This window comes from Pristis pectinata, chromosome 7 (genome assembly GCF_009764475.1).
Source record: "Pristis pectinata isolate sPriPec2 chromosome 7, sPriPec2.1.pri, whole genome shotgun sequence".
In the NCBI taxonomy this organism is placed as follows: Eukaryota; Metazoa; Chordata; class Chondrichthyes; order Rhinopristiformes; family Pristidae; genus Pristis; species Pristis pectinata.
In genome coordinates, this window is record NC_067411.1 from 24,052,921 (window position 1) to 24,079,544 (window position 26,624).

The window sequence follows — 26,624 nt, forward strand, 5'->3', positions numbered from 1 at the left end:
ATTTAAAGACATCTTTCTAGATCAGGCGGCCAGAATTCTGGCCATTGGTCCAGTCACTTAACCTATACCCCACTGTAGCCCCTTGCAAGACCTTGAAGTCTCTTTCTACACTGAAACATTTTCATACCAGGATGGTGTTAATGGCTCTGATTCCTCCTCCAGGCCCATTGTCATTAGAATGCTCTTGCAGCACTGGGAAACAGCATTTCCCCCCTGGCCATCACTTCATCCACCAGCACACTCTCACTTTAAAGGTGCAATCCATCCTATAAATGTTAATTAGACACAGAAGTTAAAATAGCCGTGCCTGGGACTCATGCCAACATCATAAAGGGAGATTGCCACCCGACAGATTTAATTAAAATCAACCTTCAAGAAAGGAAGCTACACAGTCACCAACTAATAACGTAACTAAGGTCAATCGAGGTCTTCCACGATATCACCTCCCAAGTCAGTAGAAAGCATGCTGGATACTGGGTGTTACAGTATTGTTGCTGTCCCTGTGTTGTATGTGCCCCTGTATTGTTCATTCCTAATCTGTACTGAAGTAACAAACAGAGAGTGCAGAGCAATATGCGGTAAAAAGAGAACTCTAAAGATGTATCTGTGCTATACGACCCTATGGTTTTAGAGAGTCTTCTCTGCATCAGTATTTCTGCAGGAATGCATCCTATCATGGATCATGGTATTGGTCAGTCAGTCAGAGGAAAATTTGAGAGTCGATGTTTCATAGGAAGACTGATCAATCTTGCAAAACCTGCCTTTCTCACTGTGTATCGTGATTCTCGTATTTTCTTATAAACGTGAAGGAGGCCTTTCAGACAAGTAGGTCCATGCCAGCTCTCAGAGCAATTCCATCAATCCCATTCACTTATTTCCCTTTTACCCATTTTCCTTCATGTCCATCAGCACCACACTGATTCTCCTATCACCCACCCACGCCAGCTCAAGTGCCAGACATATCTGAGTCTTTCTCATTTAATTCACTTTGAGCATGAATCCTTTAGTTCTTGAGCTCAATTTCAACAATATTGTTCATCCCAAATAGTATGTTCATCCGAATCGAAAAGCATATGTACCTTCATCATAAACACCAAGGTTCATGATGTACCTGGACTGTGTCTGAGCTGCCATATTGCATGGTTCCCTTCTTAATAATTCCAAGTCTCATCCTTAACAACCATCATCCGCGACCCTTTATTTCTCGTGTTTGAATCTGAACTTGAGTCCCGTGACTCCCGATCTGCATGTTGAAGTAACCATAACTAATCATTTCCACACTCAGCCCACCACCACAAGTGTACATTGCTCAATGTGTTCAATAACTGCATTATTGGCACCTTTAATTCTTTTCCATTCTGTTCCTATTGCCAGTATAACATAATGCATAATGCAATTAACCCTGTGCATTCCCCTTTACAATGAAGTAACATGCAGAAGGTACAGATTAATACCTCCCAAAGGTGTTAACGGTTTTTGAGGTTCATCTCAAACTGTACACAATGATCAAATCCATCATTCAGTGAAGTCTCTCAGGGCTTTCAGATTTGAGATCTGTTGTTTGATCAGCGATCCTGGTGATCAGTGGGATCACAGGCCAATGCTCAATGGAATGGTGTTGGTTGGATTCTAACAGTTTAATTCTGCTTTCTGGCAGAAAATCAGCACATTCTAAACAGCTAACCTTCCCTGTTAGAGCAAAGCATTGAATGTAGGAAGCGTTCATGTTTTCCCCATACTCTGACTGTAATTAAATTGAATCTACACTGATCTTATAGAATTTGTACTATTTTACTAACTGGGCATTGACATGGTGGAACATGGCTCAAAGTAATTGGAATAAGCCAAGAACTGATTGAATAATGGAACAGGATAAAAGAATTTAATTGTTCCCTTCTTGCCAGATCAACCATGTAGATCAGAACCTCGTAAATTAAGTTCTAAGTTTCAGTTTTATTAGCATTTGTAGAAACTACAGGAACATCAATATATTTAAAAGAACATTGGGCTTTGGGAAGTACAGACCAAACCAGGTGAATTTTCATATGGAATACCAAAGAATAACTAAAAGGGAACCAAGTTCTATGCTTAGATGGACAATGTTAGATGACTTCTCCTGAACTTGTTAACTCAGAGGCTATTATCATATGATCTGTGTCATATGTTAGCACACCAGCAGATGGAAATCACATCACATACACTTCTTTTATCTTTCAAAGAAAACAGTGTTGTAAAGTTATAAGCATCACTTTTCATCAGAATATTAACAAGTGAAATCTAGATGCGTGTTGTCTCCAAACTAGCTATATTTCTTAAAGATAGATTAACACCCATCCCCTGCATACTTTAGCATTCCCTTGCCAAATCCCAACAAATTAATCTAAAATATAACATAAAATATATTCTAATAAAGAAACTACAGACTTCTGTTTTATTAACCTATTTTGATGGGGCCTGATCTGCTTTGTATTCTAGCACATTTTGCTATTTTTCTTGTTGTAAATATTGGTAATATTGTGCACCTAAACTAGTACCAGAACCATATACCATATTTGTTCTTTCAGTAGGCGCAAAGCCCAACTGTCTGGAAATTCTACTGCACCACAGTGGTGGAGAATGGGGATGTCAACAGATTTAGTTGTTGCCCCACCTCTTCCCACTGCATATTTCAAATGCACCAAGGCCTTGTAATGGACCAGGTGTCACTCACTTTCACTTTCATGTTGAAAGTACATCACACCACACTCAATTCAGAGATTGGGATCAGGATGGCCTGAATTCAAGGCTGCTGTGGCTGAGTTTAGATGATACAGATTTCCTCTAAGCTTTATATCTGTATGTTAACTTTCAGTGAATCAAGAATAAGATCAATCAGGTCTGTCTGAACACCAACATTTTTCAATCACTCATCATTTAAAAAAAATACACTGCATTTTTATTATTTCTATCAAAGTAGATGACCTCACATTTTTCCTACATTATATTCTATCTGCTGTGTCTTCACTCACATATCTATATCATGCTGAAGACTCTCTGCATCCTCCTCCTAGCCCACAATGCCACCCAGCTTTGTACCATCAGCAAACTTGGATTTATTACACTTGGTACCTCCACCAAATCATTGATAATAGATTAGTAACAGCTGAGGCACCAGCACCAAGTCCTGTGAAGCCACAGTCTCCTCATCCTAAGATGAAAGTTTATTCTTATTTTCAGTATCCTATCCATTAACCAACCCCCAAGTCCATGACAGTATATTACCCCCAATACAGTTAGCTCTACTTTTTATTCCCAGTAATCTCACATGGTACCTTATTGAAGGCCTTCTAGAAGTCAAAATATACCACATCACCTGGTTCACACTTACAACCTCAAATATCTCTAATCGTATTGTCAAATACGATTTCCTTTTCATAAGTCAATATTGAGTCTGCCCAATCCTATTCTTACTTTCTAAATCATCAGTTACCATTTCCTTAATAACAGATTTTGCAGAAATTTCACAGCTATTGATCTCAGGTTAAATAGTCCATCCATTTTTAAACAGTGTGGTTACAATTGCTAATTCCAATTTGTGGGAACTTTTCCAGAATCTATGGAATTTTGGATGATGACAACCAGTCATACACTATTTTCTTAGCCACCTCCTTCAAAACCCTAGGATGTAAGTCAATAGATCCTGGGATTTTATCAGTTTTTAGTTCAATTAATTTCTCCAATTCTAATTGCTTTAAGTTCTTCATTTACCTTACCCTTGCAGTGCACCATTTCTAGATCCCCATACCTTCCTCACTTGTAGTTATACTCCCCTATTGTTCTAGACAATAAATTCTATAGCACTTAATCCAAGGATTGTGACAGCCTCCTGGCACAAAGTATCCAGGTAACTTTCCCCTCCCTGATGCATTGCAGCTTCTAAATCTCAGAGTCTAGCTCATCAACTCAGAAGCAAATTTCCTTGAGCTGCAGACACTTGCTACAGATGTGGTCATCATGGATCCCAATGGTTTGCATCAACTCCAACATACTACAGCTGCAACAAGGCACTGGGACTGCTGTTCTTGCCATTTCATTTCAATTTCATTGTGTATTTCAATCCTTATTTAATTCTGTCAGTGTCACCTTACCTCACCAAAAGTTCCTTACTCCAAGTCCACACTTCACGAACATGACACAAAATGTGCCAGGTACTCAGGTGGGGCCTCAAACATTGTTGCCTGAGTATCTGTATTATGAGTCACCTGACTCGAGGTAACCAATTCCAGCTGGTTAGCCAATTACCTTAGAGACTAAAGGCTACTGTTTTTTTAAAAAATACTTTATATCTCTAATTTAAGAGATTAAGAGAATATAATTGAAAAATTAAATTCAACAGATAACTTTTTTAAAAACAAAATAAAATAGTCTCCCTTCTTTCAAAAGACCACCAAACTGTGGAGGCATCAGTTTCCCCTGATCTTTTTCAATTCAGGGTAAAGTAATGATTGCTGAAACACACAGAATGCATATTATAACTGACCAGAGCTGTTCTTTAGTTTAAAGTTTCTGATATCTTTGCAATGCTGGTGTTATATCACCAAACAGAATAGAGTGGAAAGGAGGGTTTTTGGAGAGACAAATCTTAGTATATGATCAGAATGAGTTCCTGAAGGGGCAGGAAATTGCAGACCCTTTTCACTACTATTGCATTTAGCTGCTCATTGTAGAATTTTGGAATTTACAAGAGAAAAAATAATTTTTGCTTTGAATGTCAGAAGCTCATCATCCTGTCAAATGCAATAGGGAAATAGCTGTGTATACAGGAAATTGATGTTGATCATGAATGTGATGTTGTACCAGGGTGGGTAGGAGACGAAAAGTAAAGTTATGAAGACCCTGTAAATAAACCAGTTTCTCCCATTCTATTGATAGAGGCACTGAAATTGGCTGCCTGTTTGCTGTGTCAATCCACAGCATTTGTACCCATGATATCAATGAGTACTGAACTCTGTGCTGTGCTGGTTTAATTTGCTGTTATGTTTGCTCATCAGATTACTCTCTTCTTACCACCTCAGGTTTTCCGCCAGTGCTATAAAGAACAGGATACAAAATGTGTAGCACTGAAACCATGTAAAACTATCTTAAAAAAGATGGGGTGAGTTGTAAACATCCCATTTGTGACACACCTCTAATTTCATTTCACATAAAGACAAAGCTTGAGTATGGACTAATGACATGACCCTATGCCTTCAAACTTACTTTTCATTCTTTTGTCTTAATTTCACTATCCAAATTATACTAAAATCCTTCATGGTTCGAAACGTCCAATACCCACTACCACGGTAGATGTCACTATAATAGGAGCTCTCAAGGTAAACTTTTGCCAGCCTTGGTAATGTCCCAGTTTATACACTTGCTTTGGAGCAGTTAAGTCCACGTCCTCTGGAACTCACAAAAAACAAAATATCAGAGGTTTCTTTCAAAAAATCATGGCCAATTAATCTCAACTTTTATAAAAAGCAGTGCATATTGAAGTTTTTTAAAAAAATCAACAGAATAAAAACATAATAATTTACTTGGATATCTCTCAGAGGCTCAGTGTCAAACTTTTGCACAATAATATTCCTGCTACATTCAAAAGACTCCTGATGTAAGTGGCACTATATAAATGCAAGCTGTTGAGGTTGATTTACATAAAGACTGATTACATTTTTGTTGAAAACAAGTGCACTGAAATTCCTTAAAATAAAATCAGGATGTACTGAATCCTGAAATTTGGACCCATTTATGTTCTAAAATCTGCAGCCTGTTCCATTTATTAAGGATGCATTTATGGATTATGGTGTGCTATATCATGGAGGTACTGTGGCCATTGCTAGTATTTATTAAGTCCAAGCTTTTATTTTGTGGACAACTCATTCCTCCCCCAGCTGAGATATTTTTCCAGTACATCCAGCTGAAGTATTTCCCACCTTGCCCATCTGCCTACCACTCTCAACTGAACAGTTTTGCTAACACCTACTCACTGAGTAGCATCAACCTCCTCCAATTCTCAAGTGCAACCTCCAGACTTCCTCTCCATCAGCTGAGGTACTTTCTCCTACCCTGAACCCTCTGTCACTTCTCAGTATCCCCTCTCTCCTCCTTCCAGTTAAATCCTTTCCTTTCTTCCGCCCAGTCTTCTATCCTGCTTCCCCTCATCACTTTTCCCACTGATCATCCCTTTTCGTTCCTGCCATTTTCTAATCTTGAACTAATTAGTTCCTCATTCTAATGGATTGTTTGACCTGAAGACAATACCTAGTCTTCATCGTCTCTGTACAAAGCCATAATTGATTGACTGCTGTTTTAAAATTAAACATCCGCCAATCAGGAATTGATCTTACATAAACTCAGGATCCATGGCAACAGCAAAACATTAGTGCACCAAAATTGATTTAAGTATCATGGTCTGCTTCCTAGCAACCAGTTATGTAAATGACTTCTCATAGTTTTACGGATTCTTCAGAAGAAAAAGGCTCTACAAATGATTTTTTTTAAAGCTGCACCATGAATAATTCTTAATTTGGCTTGATACATTCATCACCACAAACAAAAGTTGCAAATATGAATTACCTCAGAATTCATCAGGCAACCTTTGCTCATTATAACTTCAATCATGTACAACTATATAGCTTCACTAAACAAAAGGTATGGTATTCTCACATAATACTGCACTTCATGTACAACAGATACAATATAAAAACACTTGAAACATACTGTGAGGACTCAAGTTATGTGTAGTTATAGATCTCAGACCAAAGTGCATAAAGCTACATACAGCAGACATTTCATGACTGCACTGAGCTCAGCCACATAGGATTTCTACGAGTATAAGCTAGACACATGGATGATCCCCTAATGAGTGACTTTGAGTGGGGATTGGGAGGTTAGTTTCATTTCTTCCCAAAATTGAAACCTGCACATTTAGGTACTGAGAACTGGAGATTTTACTAAGGTTGGCAGTTTCACTACTGCCAGGGGTAAGTTAAGCTTTGGCTGTTTGTGTAAAAGGTGTAAGATTGATAGAAGTGTTTGTTACTCATCCTCCCTAGTTCATTTCCATGTAATAAAAGTAAACAAAATCTAGGAGAGCAGTTCAGCTGGTGATAAAATTGACAATACACAGATTCAAAGTTATTTCCTTCCCACACATGAATTCAAGTTCTTCATGAGAGTGTTTAGAGACAATTATGATTAGAGTTTCTGTTTTGAGTGCCATTAGCCACATTGGGAGAAATTGTGCCCAAAATTGCTCCTGTTCTAAGAAAGTTTAAGCACACAGTATTCCAAGTGAGGTCTTACCTGGAATATCCTGGAATAACTGACTCAAAGCATCGAGAATAAACCCTACAGTCTACCAAATCTGCACCAGCTCTTGAAAATCATGTTCCTTGACCAGGAATCGAACCTAGGCTGGAGTTGTGAGAACAGCAAATTCTAATCACTTGTTCACCAGGGAATCTAAGTTAATAGCCCTTATGAGGATTGAATATTTAGCATTAGCGGCACCAGGCTCTACCAAACCTATTAGAATCATAAGATATCTTTATTAGTTACATGTACATCGAAACACATAGTGAAATACATCTCTTTGCGTAGTGATTTGGGGGGCAACCCGCAAGTGTCGCCATGCATCCGGCGCCAACACAGCATGCCCACAACGTCCTAACCTGTACGTCTTTGGAATGTGGGAGGAAACCGGAGCACCTGGAGGAAACCAACGCAGACATGGGGAGGACGTACAAACTCCTTACAGACAGCGGCCGGATTTGAACCCGGGTCGCTGGCGCTGTAAAGCGTTATGCTAACCGCTGCACTACTGTGATGCATAGTTTCTGACACTCAACATAACTTAAGGCTTGGTAACTCCCAACACTGGTTTCAAACATGGTGTTTTCCTTTCAGATAGTAGTGGGAAGTAATTCATTTTTTCTGGTTATACAAGGCCTTATTAAATGCTAATTAAAGCAGATCTGTCTAATACTGGGCCCATTTATTTTGTGATTAGCTCCAAGAACTGTGCAGGTTGGTGAGACAGCTGATCAGGCAAATTCAGCAGCAGATCAGTTTTAGTCAATCACAATTTGGTTGGCTGAACCATCACAGCATGAGGGAAGCAATCAGTGGCAGTCTATGAATTGTTGGAGCCATCAGATGAGTTGCAAGGTTTCTTATGTATTTCAATTAAAATCAGAAAATTAAAAAAACACAAAAATAGTGAAGTAAGTTATCCCAAGTCTGGAGGCGAGACTGATGAAACAGGAACAGAGCCTAACAAACCAGTTAGTATTGAGGCTTCCCAGCTGAGAACCAAGGTGATCACTGGCACAGAAATAGAAATTCTTATGCCCACTTTCTAATAGAAAAGTTTGACAATACTTTAATCAAAGTGAAAAGTAGCAAGTTCTATGCTCCCACCCTCCTTTTAGAACAGCATCCTTTATTCTATATTGTCTCTCTTAATTCTGTCAAGGTGCATCATTTTTCTCCACAATAAATTCATCTGCCATCTATCCATTCTACAAACTTGTTTATATCCTGCTGCACTTTAGCACTATCAAAATCAAGTTTATTACCACTGATATATGTCGTGAAATTAGTTGTTTTGCAGCAGCAGTGCATTGCAAAGATATAAACGTATTATAAATTGGAAAAAAAACAAGAAATAATGAGGTAGTGTTCATGGGTTTCATGTACTGTTCAGAAATCTGATGGTGGAGGGGAAGAAGTATTCTCTCCTTAGTTCGCAATGCTACCAAGTTTTCTGTCATTCCCAAAATTTAGAAATTGTGGCTTGCACTCCCAAGTCTAGGTTAATATACAGCAAAAAAAAAGTGGCCCTAACTCCATTCCCTGGGGAATGCCACTATTCATCTTCCTCCAGATGGAAAAACAACCAATTGTCACAACACAAAGCAGAGTAAAGGTTTCAGGTGTCCACATATACAAATTACTAACACAAGGTGCAAATGGATTGTTGGTCTCAGAGAAATTAGAATAGAAAAATGAAAAAGCCACCAAAGCCTTGGTCAATTCTGTCTAAAGAACTATTTCACTTATGAGCCATCGAGTTTGATCCCCACCACAAACTCCTTTTCCTCATCACCTGTTCATCCAGTATCTGAAACCAAACTTTCAACAACAGTAACCTATCAGACCCAGAGATGAGCACAAATCTCACCATTAACTTTGTTGAACTCTGTACCTACCTCATTTCTCTGCAGCTGAAACCCTCGATGATATCTAGAAGTAAGAGACTTGACTATTCTGATGCACACTCTGTAAATTTAAGTGATTCAGAACTCTGTCTCCTAATTTGGAGCAACATATGTTCTCCCCATTACCCATGTGCTTTGGTATTCATTGACTCCCAGTAAAACAATCTCTGTTTCAAAGTTCTCATCCTTATTTTCAAATCCTTTTATGACCTCTGTCCTCCATACTTCCAATCTCTACAACTCCTTACTCCACCTCCAATTCTGGATCCTTGAACTTCTGAGAATTTAATTGCTCCACCATGGATGCCATACCTCAGCTGCTAAATCCTCAGCCCCTTGCAGTTCCTTCCTAATCATCTGTGCATCTGTAAACCCTGCTTCTAAAATCAATCTTTTAGTCATTTACTTATTAGCTCCTTTTGTAACAAATTTGATAACATTCCAGTAAGGCTACATTACAAGTACAGGTTGTGACTGTTGTTGATTTTTAGGAAGACCATTTTGGGCTCAGAGGGGATCTTGTAAAGGTTCATTAGAATGATAACAGACTTACATTGTTAGAGGTTACACAACTTCGAATTCATAGGGGCAATTTATAGGGCTGAGGGTGATCTAATTGAGTTGTTAGTAATGATAAATGGATTCAATAGGGTAGGTAGCAATAAAACTTATTTCTCCGATTGGATGTATCCAGAACAAAGGGGCACATGCTTTAGAGCAAAATCCTTTAGGAGTTAAGTCAGGATACATTATTTCCACACAAAGAGTAGTGGAAATCTGTAACTCCAACAAAACATTTTAGTTGCTGGATCAATGGAATTTTTGGGACCGAGATCAATTCATTTTTCTACTATGATTGAACTGAATGCTGGAAGAGGCTGAAGGGGTTCAATGGCTTAGTCCTGCTTCTGTTCTAACGCTGCAATCAGCAAGACATTATCCTGAATCTGTGTATGAATTGCACAATAGAAGTTTGCCGAGTTATCTTTGTAAGCCATAAAATATATCATAGTAAATAAGTAAGTCTATGATTGTTTTCTTAATTAGGTACATCTTTCTTTATTTAATCCCTCAATAGAAAAGTCAAAATTCCAAATTTGCAAGAACATGGAACAGTACAGCACAGGAACAGGCCCTTAAAGCCCACCATGTCTGCACTGACCATGACACCAATCTAAATTCATCACATCTACCTGCACATGGTCCTTATCCTTCCACTCCTTGCCTAGTTGTGGATCTGTCCAAATGCCTCTTAAAATTGCTAACATATCTGCTTCTACTACCTCCACTCACAGCGATTTCCAAGCACCTACCACTCTGTGTAAAAACAAAACTTACCCCACATATCTCCTTTAAACTTTCCCCCTTTCACCTTAAATCTGTACTGTCTAGTATTTGACATTTCTACCCTGGGATAAAGACGCTGACCATCTACCTTATCTACTGTATGCCTCTTATAATTTTATATACTTCTATCAGGTTGCCTGTCAGCATCCAACACTCCAGAGAAGACAATCCAAGTCTGTCCACATTTTCATAGCCAATACCCTCTAATCTAGGTAACATCCCAGTGAACCTCTTCTGCGCCCTTTTCATAACCTTCACATTCTTCTTACAGTGTGGCAACCAGAAATGCACATAATACTTCAAGTGATACTTCAAATGTGGCCTAACCAAAGTTTTGTTTTTAAACAATTTGAAAATCTATCCATTATTGACAAAGAACAAATGGTTATTGACATTACATTTCATCTGTTTTGCTCTTAACCAAAATGAAAGGGGCACAGTTTTCATGATTTGTTTCATAATTTTAAGTGATTTAGAATTTTACTATTTCATTTAACCTTTATTAGTCACCAGCAAAACAATTAAATATTTGATCATTTAAAAGCCCAGTTACCTGTAATGCAGATGCAGTTCAACAAAAGAGATAAAGTTTGTTTCATATCTTGATAATCTTATTTTTTTTTACAGCAATTCATCCATGACATAAAATAGTAATGCTAGGATTATTTATGCAAATAGAGATTACAGAGACAATCTCTGTTGCAGAGGTCCAATCTGAACTTCAGTAAACATCGTGAATTCTGACTATGGCTCCAGTCCATGAGAATTAACTGGAAGACAGCGAGCAATATTGGAAAGCCTCATCTTATACCTCCAATGAAAACAAGAGGATGAACATGAAAATTTGACACATGTTCCAGGGTAAGCTTTGTGGCCTAAAAATTCAATTGCTCTTTCCCTTTATGGCATTACATGGAGTTTTTCTGGATTGGAACCTGGTAACAACCATTCCGGCATATTTCATATTACTTGTCTCTCTTTCCCATTCCATGATTGGCTATCCTCTTTTAAAGTGGTGCATATGATCTATGTGGGTTCCTTGAACAGCTGGAGTCCGAGTTTTGTGGCTGCACAGCTAAATGCAAAACTGCACCCTCCCAGAATCATCCCATGCATCAAAAGTTGTGATCATTTAGCAACTTTTGTCACTAAGGCAACATCCAACTGTAACACTTTTACTAGGGATGCAGGAAAATTTAAAAGGCATTGGGTCATAGTCTATTGTATATAATTATGCTCAAAGCCCAACTTTTCTTTTAGCAATCAAAAAAAATCATATTGTCATAGAGTCTTACAACATAGAAACAGGCCCTTTGGTCCTGTGTCCATGCCAACCATTAAGTACCTATCTATATTAATCCCGTTTATCAGCACGTGGTCCCAGCCTTTTATGCCTTGGTGAATCAAGTGCTCATCTTTTTAAATGTTGTGAGAGTACCTGCCTCCATCACCTTCTCAGGCAGTGCGTTCCTGATTACAATCTGCTGCTGGGTGAAAATCCTCTGCACCTTCTCCAGTGCAATCATGTGCTTCCTATAGTTATGGTGACCAGAACTGTAAACAATACTCCAACCGTGGTCTAACTAATTACTTAGAGATGTCGCACAATCTCCCTGCTCTACTATTGTGTGTCCTGGGCTAATGAAGGCAAATATCTCTGTGTCTTCTTCACCACCTCCTGCCTTTTCCACCAAGTTCTCCTTCCTCCCCAATACTCCTTAGTTGAAAAGTGGTCTGTCCAATGTAGCTGTATGTAACTGGGACCTCCATACTGAGGATGCAGGCCTGAGAGAGGACACTGACATTGGTTTACTTTCCTACCAGTACATTTGGAGGATTTTGCAAAGACGACATTGGTAGTATTTTTCCAGTGCCTTAAGGTGCTTGCTGTAGGTGTCCAAAGCACCTATGGCTGGAGGGGAGTGCAGGAAGAAGTGCTGCCCAGTCTGAGGGTCTGAGGTGATGGAAGTGACAGGAAGCTGTTCAAGTCTAATATGGTAAGGTTCTTTTTTCAAAAAGATGAGATGTATTTGGAATATTCTGCATCTTTAATTAGGAGTGTAACGTATAGGTGGCGGTGGGCAATTTTCCAGCCATGAGATTAGTGAAACACTTACAGGTGAAGGAAACAAGACCTTTGGAGATACCCTTTCCAATTCGTTTATCCTTTTGTCATTCACCTTCCCCATTAAGAAGGAGATGGCTGAACAGTCTAAAAAAACAAATTTGAAAAACAGATAAATTTCATGACTGGAACTAATTACCACCATTTTAATAAAAGGTTCCTGACAAACAGAATTATTCATGTCATTTTATGTTATCTGTTTTTACACTTTAGGTTCTTGACTTCTTTTATTAATGGATATCAGTATTGTTATAAGAAATCCTTTAAAATCTTAATGGCTAATTGTTTTGCAGCCTCCTCTGCTGTGTTAAAAAACATTCTGGGACTAACCTCCAATATCATCTTTTCCAGCTGGTACCATTTGCGTACACTCACGTCCTCATGAGTATTGCCTGTCAATTCACATTTATCACTTTTGTAAACTAAAAGCTTTTTGCCCTTTCAGTTCATAAACCTTGCAAATCAAGCATCTCCACAATTTTTCCCACATGGAGTTCATTTAAGGACTTCATTCATTTCTGATTTCCTGGCAATTAATTTCAGTTTAACTATGCTTGTAAAAAATATACTAGTAATCCCAACTAAAATTGATTGATAATCTGTGAGTTTTATTTAGCAAACGGGAAAGTAGGTATTTGGTAAAAATTATTTTACTTTAATGTTTTTAATTACTTGTAGATATTTAAAGTGTTTTAATTAACTTTATATTTTTGTAAATAGTTCAATATTTGTTTAATCATTTTCTTTGACTTTAATCATTTTTAGATGATTTGGTATGTCAGAGACCTCTCCAAGCTGAAAATTCTTACATCTTGGATAGAAAGCAAAGCTCTGTCTCAGCTCTGCCTTCTGTCAATATCCAGAGTCAGTCCAGGGGTGGGGCCTCTGCCAATGTTGCCTGAAGTCTGGTTGGTGTCTGGACCTCACCATCTATCTATTGGGTGTGGAGGACTGGAGAGATCACCTCTCCAGATCCCGCCTAGGTACACGTGGATGGGTGTGATCACAGGTAGCAATTCCATGCGATGGGCCAGGCCCCACAAATGAGCTCTCGAGATGGTCCTTGCTTGAGGGTATCTTGGGGAATGGAGCAATGAAGCTTAGGTTCAAATCAATTGGCTGCTCCTATTCTTATCAACAATATTCACTTTGTAAAATTTATCCAAAGCATTTAGTTTCCAGGCTTTTAAAAGTCAAGAATTTCTGGAAGAACAAATAACACATGACAATTTATTTCAGTACTTTAAAATAGGTGTTAAGTAGGTCAACAAAAACAAAAGCTGCATTTATATCTGAGGTTTTACAGACAAAAAACTGATTCGGTTAAACAATATGCTGAGATAACCAGACACTAATAGTATCCCGGAATAAAGAACAACTGCTCTAACGAGATACTATCTATATGTCTTTAGTAAACACAAAAATTCATATATTATATAAAAGGGATGCATGTTATTGCTGGGAAAATAACAATGAAATTAGACAAAGCTAACGTGTGTGTGAAAGGAAAATTGTATTTGATAAACCTCTGAATAACTTTGAGTCTATATCTGATAGGGTAAAAGGAAACTAGTGGATGTACTGTATGTAGAATTTCAGAAATCCTTAGCAAAGTTAGTGTGTAAAATTAAAACAGATTTTCAGGGGTAATTTATTGATATGGATTGAAAATTGGTTGACAGATAGGAAACAGAGAATGGGTGGCAGCTGGTATCTGGTGAGGTAACACAGTAAATCAGTATTTGGTCAATACTGATTACTAATAATTTTAATCAATTATTCACAATAGTTTGGATGAGGGAAGAAAACGTAATATTTTGAAGTTTGCTGATGACATTAAACCAGGTGGAAAAGTGAACTGTGAAGAAAGTGCAAAGAGGCTTCAAAGCAACAGATTAAGTGAGTGGGGAAAAGCTTTGCAGATGTAAAATAATATAGATAAATGCGAAGTAATCTGTTTTGGTACAAAAAAAACAGAAAGGAGGCATTTTGTTTAAATGGCGTTAGATCAGGAAGTGTTGTACAAAGAGACTTGGTTGTTCTTGTGCAATGGTCTCTGAAAACAAACATGAAGGTGCAGTAAGCAGTTCAGAAGGCAAATGGTATTTGGTAAATGGTATTAATAGTAAAATGAGGATTTGAATGCAAGCACAGGATGTCATGCTAAAATTACATGGGCACCACACCTGGAGTACTGCGTGCAGTCTTGGTTTATCTGAGAAAAGGTAAACTTGCCATTGAAAAATTACAACAGAGTTTATCAGGCTGATCCTGAGGATTGCAAGACTGCTGTATGAGGAGAGATTAGGTTAACTAGGTCCGTATTCACTAACTTAAAAGAATAAGAGGGAATCTAATTGAAATTTACAAAATTCTGATAGTATGGCAGATTGGAAGCGAGAGGGATGTTTACCCTCACCGGGTTGTCTAGATCAAAAGGTCACGATATTAGGATACAGAGTATGTCATGGAGGACTGTGATGAGGAGAAATCACTCCTTGAGTGGAAAAACTGGGAAATTTGCTACCAGGGAGAGCTGTAGAAGCCAACTCACTGAATATATTTTAGAAGGACATTTGTAGATGCAAAAAGCAGCAAGGGGTATGGGGTCAGAGAGGGAAAATGGCATTGAGATCATATTGAATTGTAGATGGTGGAATGGCCTACTCTTGTTCCTATTTTTCTATGTTGCTATGAAAATGAAATACATTCAATCCCAGCATCACTTTTGATACTCACATCAAGATTAGCCGTGGGTAGAAATAGTCTAAAACACTATCAACCAAGTCTTAATTTCAAGTGCAAGTCCAACTGTATGGGTGACATATTTTCACTTTTCAAACTTTGCTGTGGTCAACCTAATGACATTCCTAATTAGCGACAAATTAGAGAATGTTCTGCTGTCAAGACAAACCCACATACCCTCATTTTCATGCTGTATGCTTATAGATAGCACAAGGGTGATTTTAACAAGAACTCAGAGATGAAAGGAAAATGTTCCGCCTACTATGCCAGCAAATTGTCACTGGCAAGTGGGATAGGGGCTGAAATGGTTGGAGTAAGTTTCACACCATCTGAAGTTATGACTTTTTCCAAATACTAAATAAGTGCATATATTTTGGTTGGCTCAAGCAAGTCTTGAATGTTGCCAAAATATTATGTACAAATATTTACAAATTAATGGACATACTGAAGATTGTTACAGAAAGAAATGGGCCAGCTAACCTGACCTATTATATACAGTTATGATCTACTTGCTGAAAAAATATATACTTGCCATTGAGGGAGTGAACACTAGATGGGTTCCAGCGGTGACAGATTTGCCACATAAGGACAGACTGAGTAGACTAGGCCTGAAATTTCTAGAGTTTATAAGTGATGAACTCATTGAAACTTATAAAAACTTTACAGGGGTCAACAGGCTAAATGCAGGGAGGTGGTTCCTCCTGACTGAGGAGCCTAGAACCAGGGGTCACAGTTTCAGGATAGGGGCTAGGCTAGTAGTGAAACAAAGAGAAATTTCTTCAGTGCAGTGCGTGGTGATTACAGAGTCATATACCACAGAAGCAGGCCCTTCGGCCCACCAAATGAATGCTGACCATTCTTTGGAATTTTTTTCTGTGCCAGCCATCAACTACCTACTATAACAATCCCATTTTCCAGTACTCAGCTCATTGCCTTATATGCCACGGTTGTTAAAACGTACCTCTAAATACTTCATAGATATCGTGAGAGTCTCTGCCTTTATCATGCACTCTGGCAGCACTCTCCAGATTTCAACCACTCTCTGGGTGAAAAAAATTCTCCTCACGTAACCTCTAAATCTCCTATCTCTTAACTTAAATCCATACCCATTGTTTATAGACATCTCTGCTAAATCTATGCAGGCTACATCAACCATATTACCCTCATTGACACAAATTAGTCGCCTTCTTAAAAAATTCAACTCAGATTGGTCAGACAAGGTTTTGCCTTAGCGTACATGCTGACTATCCTTAACTAATCCCTGCATCTCCAAGCACAGTTAACCCTGTCCCTCAGAATTTCTTCCAATAATTTCCCTCCCACTGATGCTGGATTCACTGAATGTTAAGCTTCCAGTATCTGTATTCACCCTGTCAGAAGGGGGCCAGATCATCAGAGACCTTCCAAGTCAGCAGGTCATCAGTGAAGAATGTCTTATTGCTATGCTGCTGAAATCTGGAGTTTCATCAGTAGGCAGCTTTCTGTTCCAGACAGATTTCAGTGTGCCTGGATTGCTGAATGGTGAGAAAACGCTGACTATGGGAGAGCACAGTAAGGAAAGGTGTATCTGGTTTGATTTGGGATTTGGGATAATGGTACATTTCTAATTTTAGCACTTGCTAAACTTTAAAAGTCCACAATTCCTTAGTGGATAAAATACATGTCTTTAATTAATACATATCATTGTTATTTCCTGGGAGGAGTTTTTTAAAAAAAATATTAATTTTGTAAAAAAAGAGCTGAGAACTTTTTTCTCTAACTTCCTTGGCCAGCCTGTCCATGAATGATAATCACAGCGGATAACCTTTTATAATTACAAATGACTGATGAGGTTCCTTTTCAAGGGCCTCCATCCCTGGCAATTAATTATAAAGGGTGATAAAGTTATCCTAAAACCCCATTTCCCATGGACAACATTCCATAACCTGAGTGAAGTTGTCAATTGTTTTTAAAATAATTGTTTAAACAAACAGTGAAATGAATAAGCAAGGATAATCTAATATTTTGTTTATATTTAATTAATAAATGCAATGTAACCACTGCCAATGATACTAAATAACTGTCTTCCAAATAATCATGTGGATTATATTTCACTTACGTCTTATGACAATTTTGACATTCAAGTTGTAGTAAGATGAACACCAGGCTCTTTGAGTGGAGACAAGATGGGGATGGGAATGGGAATGGGAATGGAGATGGCTCTATTGCTGGCAGCCTCAGTGCATACAAGAGCCAGTCACATGTGTGCTGATGAGGTTGGTGTGGTGCTTGATTTGTCAGTGGATGGGGTGGAGGAGTTGGGAGTGCTGGAGTTTGGCATCGGGAATGACACGCAACATGCATCGTGAATGGCGAGAGATGGAGATAGAACAATTCAGCCCAATAAGGCATGCCCTGACGTCAAAGTAAATGAAGGCATATGAACACATGCTCTTCTTAAAGAAAAAAAATGCTAGTGAAAATAATCTTATGATTAATGAAGGTCCCTGTATTGCAAATTTCATTTTATTAGCACTTATTTTATGCAAAATGTTAAGTGCCAAAATTTGGAATTAAAACAATGCATTCAGCATCTGATATTTAGTAATAACTAACACACACTAATTCAACATTTTTCCTGATTTTGATCCACCCAAAACGTCAATCTGTTTTACAGCTTCATGTTTCATTTGAGCTAGCACTGCTGATTACTTTTTGGTATCACATGGGAACTTGGTGGTATTTAATAGTAGAAACATTGCACAGGTTGGAATGACAGTTATGGTTTTGGAACACACAGGCAGACAGCATCATATTGAAGTCATCCTGCACCACACCACTTTGTTGAATGATTATTTGCAACTAGTCAGTTCTTTAGGTGAAGCCACTGCCATCGATAAAAAGCCTTACATATTGTTTGTGAGATGAGCCAAAGCAAGTCAAGAAGCAACTAACTATTCTCCCAGTGCCTCTGAAAGACAGACGCATCATAAGAAATGGGAATAGTTGGAAGCTATAATGCCCCAGTAGACTGGTCTACCATTCAACAACATCATGGCTGATCTACCTCAACACCATTCTCCTGTCCTATTTATGTCCCTTTGATTCTTGGTTATATTAGCATTGTCGGACTTATTGGGAATTAAATAAATAATATTGAGCTGCAATCTGCTGGAGGAACTCAACAGATTAAGCAGCATTTGTGTAGGGATAGGAAGATGTTGTTCGACCTTCTGAATTCCTCCAGCAGATTATTTGTTGCTCCAGCTTCCAGCATCTGCAGTCTTTTTTGTTTCCAATAATATTGAGCTACCTGCTTTCCAAGAAACTCAACACTTTTTCCCTGTTTGCATCATTCTACTTTCCCTAGCCTTTTCTTCTCATACAAAAATCTCTTTTTAAGGCATGGTTGTTCTTAGCAGTTGCTGTGACATCAAAAATACATCAATACTCATGGCATTGTTCCTATCCAACTGGTCTATATTTCCAGCAGAGTGCAAGTTTAAAGCCAAGAACACTGATAAAAATATCATTAATGTTACCATCAAAATCCAAGACTTAAAAGGAGAAATATTTTTCCAGTCAGTAAACCCATTTGTTGGTGATACAGGGAATAAATCACACACAAATGATTTTAAAATAAGCTAACCTTCAGAAATCAAAACTCACTCTAAGACTGCACATAATTAGTATTAAATTGCAAATTAATTTTCTCATAGTCAGTTGCAAAGCCCTGATTTTAACTCTGCCCAAGAATTAGGAGCCAGTTATTTTAACTCCTGCACCTCATTCAAGTAGACTTAATGGACTGTCCCCTGAACCAGGCTTGGATCAAGAAATTTGACCTGATTTCCTGATGTTACATGGCCCCTAAGTCTCCTACAAGATCAACAAGGAGCACATACTCATTACAAGCAGAAGTGCATGGACCTCAAATTGGTGAAGGCAAAGAAACTAGGTTTCCAATTCTTTTGCACAGTTAGGTAGGGACCAAACAGGGCTTAAGAACACAAGAAAATAGTAACGAAAGTAGGGTCTGCCAATCAATATGATAATTATTGATCTGCTGCAGGCCTCTTCTCTTCTGTGCCAGTTCTCTATAGCCCTCAATTCCCTGATTTTTCAAAAACTTATCTATCTCCCCTTTAAATATTTCCAATGATCTGGCCTCCACTACCCTCCAGAGCAGAGGATTACAGAGATTCACACGCACCCCAGTTTTAAATAATTGCCCCCTATTCTTATAACTATGTCCCCTCGTTCAAGACTCTCCAAATTGTGGAAATATCTCGACATCTAATCTGTATTGCCCCTCAGGATCTTACATGTTTTAATAAGATCACCCCTCATTCTTCTAAGCTCCAAAAAAAATATAGATCTGGGTTCTTTTAACTGTTGGTGATAGATTAACTCTCTCATCCCAGGAAGAAGCCTAGGGAATCTCTTTTGGACAGCCTTCAATGCTAAAAGCGAGGGGGCAAAACCATGCACAAAAAACTGGGATTAATGTAGGACTGATGCAAATGGAATGGTTGATGGTCAGCACAGACTCAGTGAGACGAAGGGCCTGTTTCCATGCTGTACCTCTCTATACTCAATGACCACTCCAGGTGGGACCCCACCAATTGTAACAATACTTTCCCATTTCTACACGCTAACCCTCTTGCAATAAAGGTCAGTATGCCACTTGCTGCACCAGCCTGCTAACTTTTTGCAATTCATGCACAAGAACACCTGGATCCTTCTGTATTTCACTCTTTTGCAATCTTTCTCTATTTGGAGAACCTGTCTGCCTGGGCATAGCTGGTGTTGGCTTTAAATCTGCTGCAGATATATTCAAAGTGTCCACAGCTCAGTGGCTAAGGTGCACATACACACGTACATTGAGCTTATTATTCTGACGATGGAATGCACCCTGCTTGAAGTTTCAGGCCATGTATTAAGCAACTGACTTCCAGGATCACTCTCAAAAATGTGGAGGACAAAAAAAATGGACATTTTAAAAATCATGATGAGATCGCTATGTATTCTTGACTAATTTGCCACTAGATCCAGAGTAATTTGGCAAATTAGATCCAATGGCAAATTGGATCCAAAATTAGCTTGCTGATAGGATGTGTCATTCTATACAAACAAACTTTCCACCAATTACAGGAAAAAGCCACATCCCAAGAAAACATGAATTACATTTTCTGTTTTGTTTGTTGTGGCTTACATCATGTTTGTATCCAAAAAAAAAGTGCTCAAAGTGTTACTGTCCAGAATTGCCACATGCAGTTCCCTAACATTTGCTCTTACCTGGGCTGGAAATGAAAGGCCAATGTTATTGGTTGTTCCCATTCATTAGTTCAATAGCACAGTCTGGTTGGTAATAAGGACAACAAAGTGGAGGCCCTATTTCCTGACCCCAGGCAAGCCAGGGGCAGAACTTAACCAATTGTAAAATCTGTAGGGCATGTTGTCAGATTTAAATATTTTTGAAGCATTTGAAACTCTTGATGTTTTGGTAAATAATTACAATACCGATTATTAATATTCTTTAAAAGTTTAATTAATTTCAAGTGTTTTAATTGCACCATTGACCAAAGGTGAAATCATTAAAAAAAAAATCTCTACTTCCCCTTGCCTCAAAAAACTGTGCCCCCCAATCACCATTGAAATCAGTGATGATTCAGATCCTGTGCCAGATGTGACCCAGCATAGGATCAGAAAGGCAATTCCCCAGTCTGACACTGGGAAACTCCAGCAAGCCTGAAATTCAGCAGCAGAACAATTGGACAGATTCTGGCCACTGAATCTACCAATCACTCACAAACTTCCACCTTTCACAACAGGTATGTGGAAGTTCAGGACACACTGCAATTTGGGCAGCCGATGGCCAAGGTTATGTTGTGAATGGCTAGGCGCAGCAGGTACATTTACCTAGAGAAATTGTAAAATATTTCTAAATAATGCATAGAAATTGGACTTCAGGGGTTTTTAGTGCACTTAAGCAGGTGCTCCATTTGGTGCTAATGCCAAATTGGGAGTTAAAATAAATCCAAAATTAAGAGTATGGAGACACAAGAGACTGCAGATGCTGAAATCTGGAGCAACAATCTGCTGGAGGAACTCAGCAGGCTGAGCAGCATCTGTGGGGGGAAGGAATTGTTGATGTTTCAGGTCGAAACCCTGCATCAGTCCTGGACCACGTCAAGGACCAGCCAGATCCAATTTCCCATTGGACGCAACTGCTACTAGAAATGAGTGGAAACACTTCAAAGAGGCAAAATTTGTTTTTTGGTGCAATAAATGTATAAAAACAGATGCAAAGAGGTCTAATTTCTGGACACAAGTGATCTAATAAGATAAACAAGTGAGCAAAAACTTCCTTAAGTCCTCACACATAAGTTCAAAAACATCATTGATGCTGAAGTGAACAACAGTCAGTTATGCTCCTGTCTGGCAACTTAAACATTTTTAAAATTAGCCTTGGAACATTGAAACCTGGAGGGGTTTAAATCAGCAAACAGCAATTCAGTTGTTATTTTGTTGGCATACAATACATAAATATCAGACAAGTATTTATACCTATTTTTTGCATTTCCATAAGGATATCTGTAATTAATGCATGAAGGAAACAGAATTCTCTGTTTCATACAAAAAAGGGTTAATTGATTATTTTTTTGTATTGACGTCATCTCAAAGTATGATTTGTCATATCCATTGAAAAAGCTAATCCTAGCACATTTGCACATCATCTGTGATAGATGAGGAACAATTTCCTTTAATCAAGTAATCCAGTTAAGGAACTGTTTGGGATAGAGCAAAGAACACCTTGGAGAAATAGCTGATACGGACATGATGGGTCAAATGGCCTCCTTCTGAGCTGTAAGATTCTAGAGTGAAGGGACATCCTTGGAGGATATCCCCAGGACCGTAATGGTCATAATGTGGCACCAGAAAAGCTTCCACACAGATGAAAGACAAATAAAGAATGCTACTTACAGGAGGATTAATGTGAAGTCCGGGTATACTGTATATCTTATACTGAAACTGTTTCATTACCACAGAGGGACACTGTACTTACAATTTTTTAAAAATTATTCACTGTGGACATTGTTAGCTAGGCTAGAATTTATTGCTAATTCCTAATTACCCTTGATCAGAAGGAAATTAAGAGTCAATCATGTTTTTCATCTGGGGTCACATGTCAGCCACAGCAGTGCCAATTTCCTTCCCTGAAGGACATTAGCGAGTGGGATTAGTTTTTAACAACAATCCTGTAATAACATGGTCACCATTACTGATTGTGCTTTTTCATTCCAGATTTCTTTAATTACTTGAGTTTAAATTTCCCTTGCTGCCATGGTGGGATTCAAACTCTTGTTTCTAGATGAATTGTCCAAGCCTGTAGATTCTGGTCCTGCAACTTAACCACAATGCTATTGTACCTCAATGGACAAGCTCCAGATTCAGCAGTTTTGACTCCTGCTCTGGTCTGCTAGTTTTTCTTTGAGCAATCCCTTCCCCCTCCAACCTAGGCATCTTCAATTGCCTTGCTAGTGTTCAACTAACTGAGTGATGCAGAATCTATTGCAATTTTGTTTTGTATGCACCATCTCACAATAACTTTCAAAACATTTTTTGGGTAAAATGCCTCAAGTGGTCCAAACATCTGAAGCATTGGTTAAATTGGCCAGAGTTCATGTTATGAAGTCTGAAGATGCAATTTGACCTCCAGGCTTTACTTTGAAGTCTAAGTTGGCATAGTTTATTTCTACGCTTCTTTCTTTTCTTTTTCTTTAGTTTACTTTGTATTTCTGTGTTTATTTCTTTGTTACCCCCTCCAAAGACATTTGGTCACTAGCCAGTATGAGACTGGCTTTTTTTAATATTGTCTTGCAGAAAACTGGAAGCAGTACATCAAGGAATAGAGGATTTGATCACGTTTAAATGCATTAAGGAGAACTGATATGATACATATGAGTGAAATCATTTCCGTAGTTTGGGGGTGGAATTAGGGCTATTGTCCAGGACCAAAGCCACAGTATAAAAATTAAAGCCAAGCCATCAGGAGTTAAGTTAGGAGATATTTCTACATACAAGAAGTGGTAGAATTGTTTTCTACAAGTGACTATTAATAATATTAATGGTTAATTCTAAACAAGAGATTGAAGGAGATTATGTTTAAAGGGTACAGGGCAAAGTTAAATATTTAGAGAAACATCACAGATTAGCTATGAGCTCACTGAATAGTGGAAAAGGCTCAGTAGCTACATGGCTCACTCCTGTTCCAATGTCCTAGAAAATTCCCTGACTTATGTTAGACCAACATATTTAAGACTTGCATCAATCACACAACCACTAACTATATTTCACTCTTGTAGTGTTGTGAAACAGAAAAGCCAATTTGTAAAAGAGAAAGCACCCACAAAACAGCAGTGAGATAAATAACCCTGTAATTTTGTTTCAGTGTTTCATGAAGATATCTACTCTGCTCTTCTTTGAATAGTGTCTTGAGATCTTTTGGTTCTATTGGGGGGAGTTGATGGGGTCTCAGATAAAGATCTCATCCAGAAGATGGCATCTGGTACAGTGCAGTGCTCATTCTACACTGTCATCTAGATTAGAGTTTGAACCCATCATTACTTGGCCCAAAAGCAGGAATAGTATCATTGAGGCAAGACCAAAATCTCCAGGCTAGCACATGGAGAAGCATTACTGATCTTTAGGAGCAAGGAACTAACAGCATTAATGCAATAACTATAAAAGCATACAAAATATTCTTTATTCAAAGAGTCAAAAATGAAAGGAATATAGCATCCTGCCTTTTGAGACTGATAACAACAGCCTCACAATGAATAGTGCCAGATTTTTCCTGGGAGCAATTTACTCATGAATTGCACTACTGAAGTAAGAGGAATTCTGAAGAACACAATGATGTTTATTTGCAAGCAATTAACATTACTACACCTGCTTTAGTTACACAGACCAGACATATTGCACAATGTTTTTAGCGCACTACTTGGGACCATAGCAGACATAAGCAGCCTCAGAGGTAATTCCAAACATGTCAGATCCTTATTATGTTTAAGAGCTTCCTGGCTACACTGGGACGGAATCCTTGTGCATTACTTACAAAATAGGGATCTGCCACAGTTGGACATAGTGAAGGGATTTCCAAGCTGGCCATCTGCAGATTTCAAGATGATGCATTTGTGGTATTTCCTAAGGTAGCATAGATTGTGGCAGGGTGACATGGGTAGCAGAGTGGCAGCACTGTTGGTGCTTTTGATTCATAGCCCCAGAGATCTAGGTTAGATCTTAACCTTGGGTGTTGTCCTCCTGGAATTTATGCTATCCCTCCATGGTTCCCTCCAGGCACTCAGGTTTCCTATCACGTGCCAAGACATGTTGGTAGAGTAACTGGATACTGCAAGTCATCTCTTAGTGTAGGCTAATGGCAAAAAATAAGAATCAAAAGCTGAGATGATCGGCATGTGTGAGAGAATAAGTTGTAAGAGGACTGGGAAATATGGAGATGGAGAATGGGACTAATGGGATTGCTCCCCTGGGAGTCAGCATGGACTTAAAGGCTGAATGGTCTCCTTCTGCATTGTTACAAGATGCAAAACAATTGCAACTGATAACTAAAAGAGTCAAGAGCATGTTTATAGACCACACTGCCAGTGGGTACCCTCACTCAGTAACAGCATGTTGAAAATTATGCTAAGCAGATAGTTCTGAATTTTAATATATAATCTCATCAATCATCCCTTGTCGATGGTGCGTGCAGTGAACAGAGGTAACTTTAGAAATTGAAAACTCACAGATGTTTAAGGAATACTCATTGAAAAACTCAGATACTTCTTTCTGGTTTGCAATAATTGCAACTATATAAAACTTTGGTTAGGCTGCACTTGGAATATGGTCGCCCCATTATAGGGAGGATGCAGAGGCTTTGGAAAGTGTACCGAAGAGGTTTACCAGGATGCTGCCTGGATTAGGAGGTTGTATTGTGGAGGGCCGAGGCTGTCATGTGACAGCACAGCCCGGCACCTGGTCGAAAGCCACACCACTGTCAATCAAGGCCTGGCTCCATCCCCACCCATCAGGGCACACCTGATGATTGGCTTTGGTAAACGCCTTTGTACCTGGACCCGGGTCATTGGCCTGTTTGAACTACCTGGGCTGGGCCACCCCCAGCCCTCCGGCACTATAAAGAGTGCTCCATGTGTTGGTTCTGTCTCTTTGTTGCCCTGGAGGAATTGTGCAACAACGCTGGAGAGACCACTGGTAAGCTGTGCACCTTGACAGGTTTAGAAGCATCTGAGTCGAGGGGTGGCAGGTAGCATAGTGCTTTTCCTTGATTGTTTGTACCCAGTTCATTGTGTGTGTGTTGCCCTCATCACCTTTTCCCATGTTTGTCTTTGTATATAAATTCCTTCTTTGCCAGACTGTGTTCAGAGTCCATTACTTTCAAGACCTTGAACTTGTCACAGAACAGAGCTGAGCCATCAGGAGTGGTTGGAAAAACTTGGGTTGTTTTCTTTGGAGTATCAGGGACTGAGGGGAGACATGATAGAAGTTTATAAGATTATGGGAGGCATAGATAGGGTAGACAGTCAATCTTTTTCCCATGGCAGAAATGTCAAATACTAGAGGACATGCATCTAAGATGAGAGGGGGTAAGTTTGAAGGTGATGTGTGGGACAAGTTATTTTTGTTTTACACAGGGGGTGGTTGGTGCCTGGAATGGGCTGCCAGGAGTAGTGGTGGAAGCAGATACGACAGTGGCATTTAACAGGCTTTTAGACAGATGTGTAAATATGCAGGGAATGGAGGGATATAGATCATATACAGGCAGAAGAGATTCAGTTTAATCTGACATTGTGTTCAGCAGAGACATCATGGGCCGTAGGTCCTGTTCCTGTGTTGTACTGTTCTATGTTCTAATAGTAGGCTATCTTTAGGAGCAAACTGACGTCATGGGCAAATTGCTAACGTCCTTGCTCAGTTTTTATTCAGAGGAAAGAGAAGGAAGGGAATTAGAAGTATTATTTATATCAAGAACAAAATATATAAAACCCTTGTTTGTGCAACAACTCCTCCTTTTCTTCCAAGACCTATATTGGGTCCCCTTCTTTTTCATCTGCATGCTGCCTTGGCAACATGTGAAACAATGTCAGTTTCTATGTGTACACTGG

General features: G+C 38.8%; 1 protein-coding gene across 2 annotated transcripts in view; it reads right to left on the reverse strand.

The window, feature by feature from the left end:
• pde8b (phosphodiesterase 8B) overlaps window positions 1-26,624 on the reverse strand; it is a 162,780-nt gene that overhangs the window by 127,099 nt on the left and 9,057 nt on the right. The window lies entirely within an intron of this gene.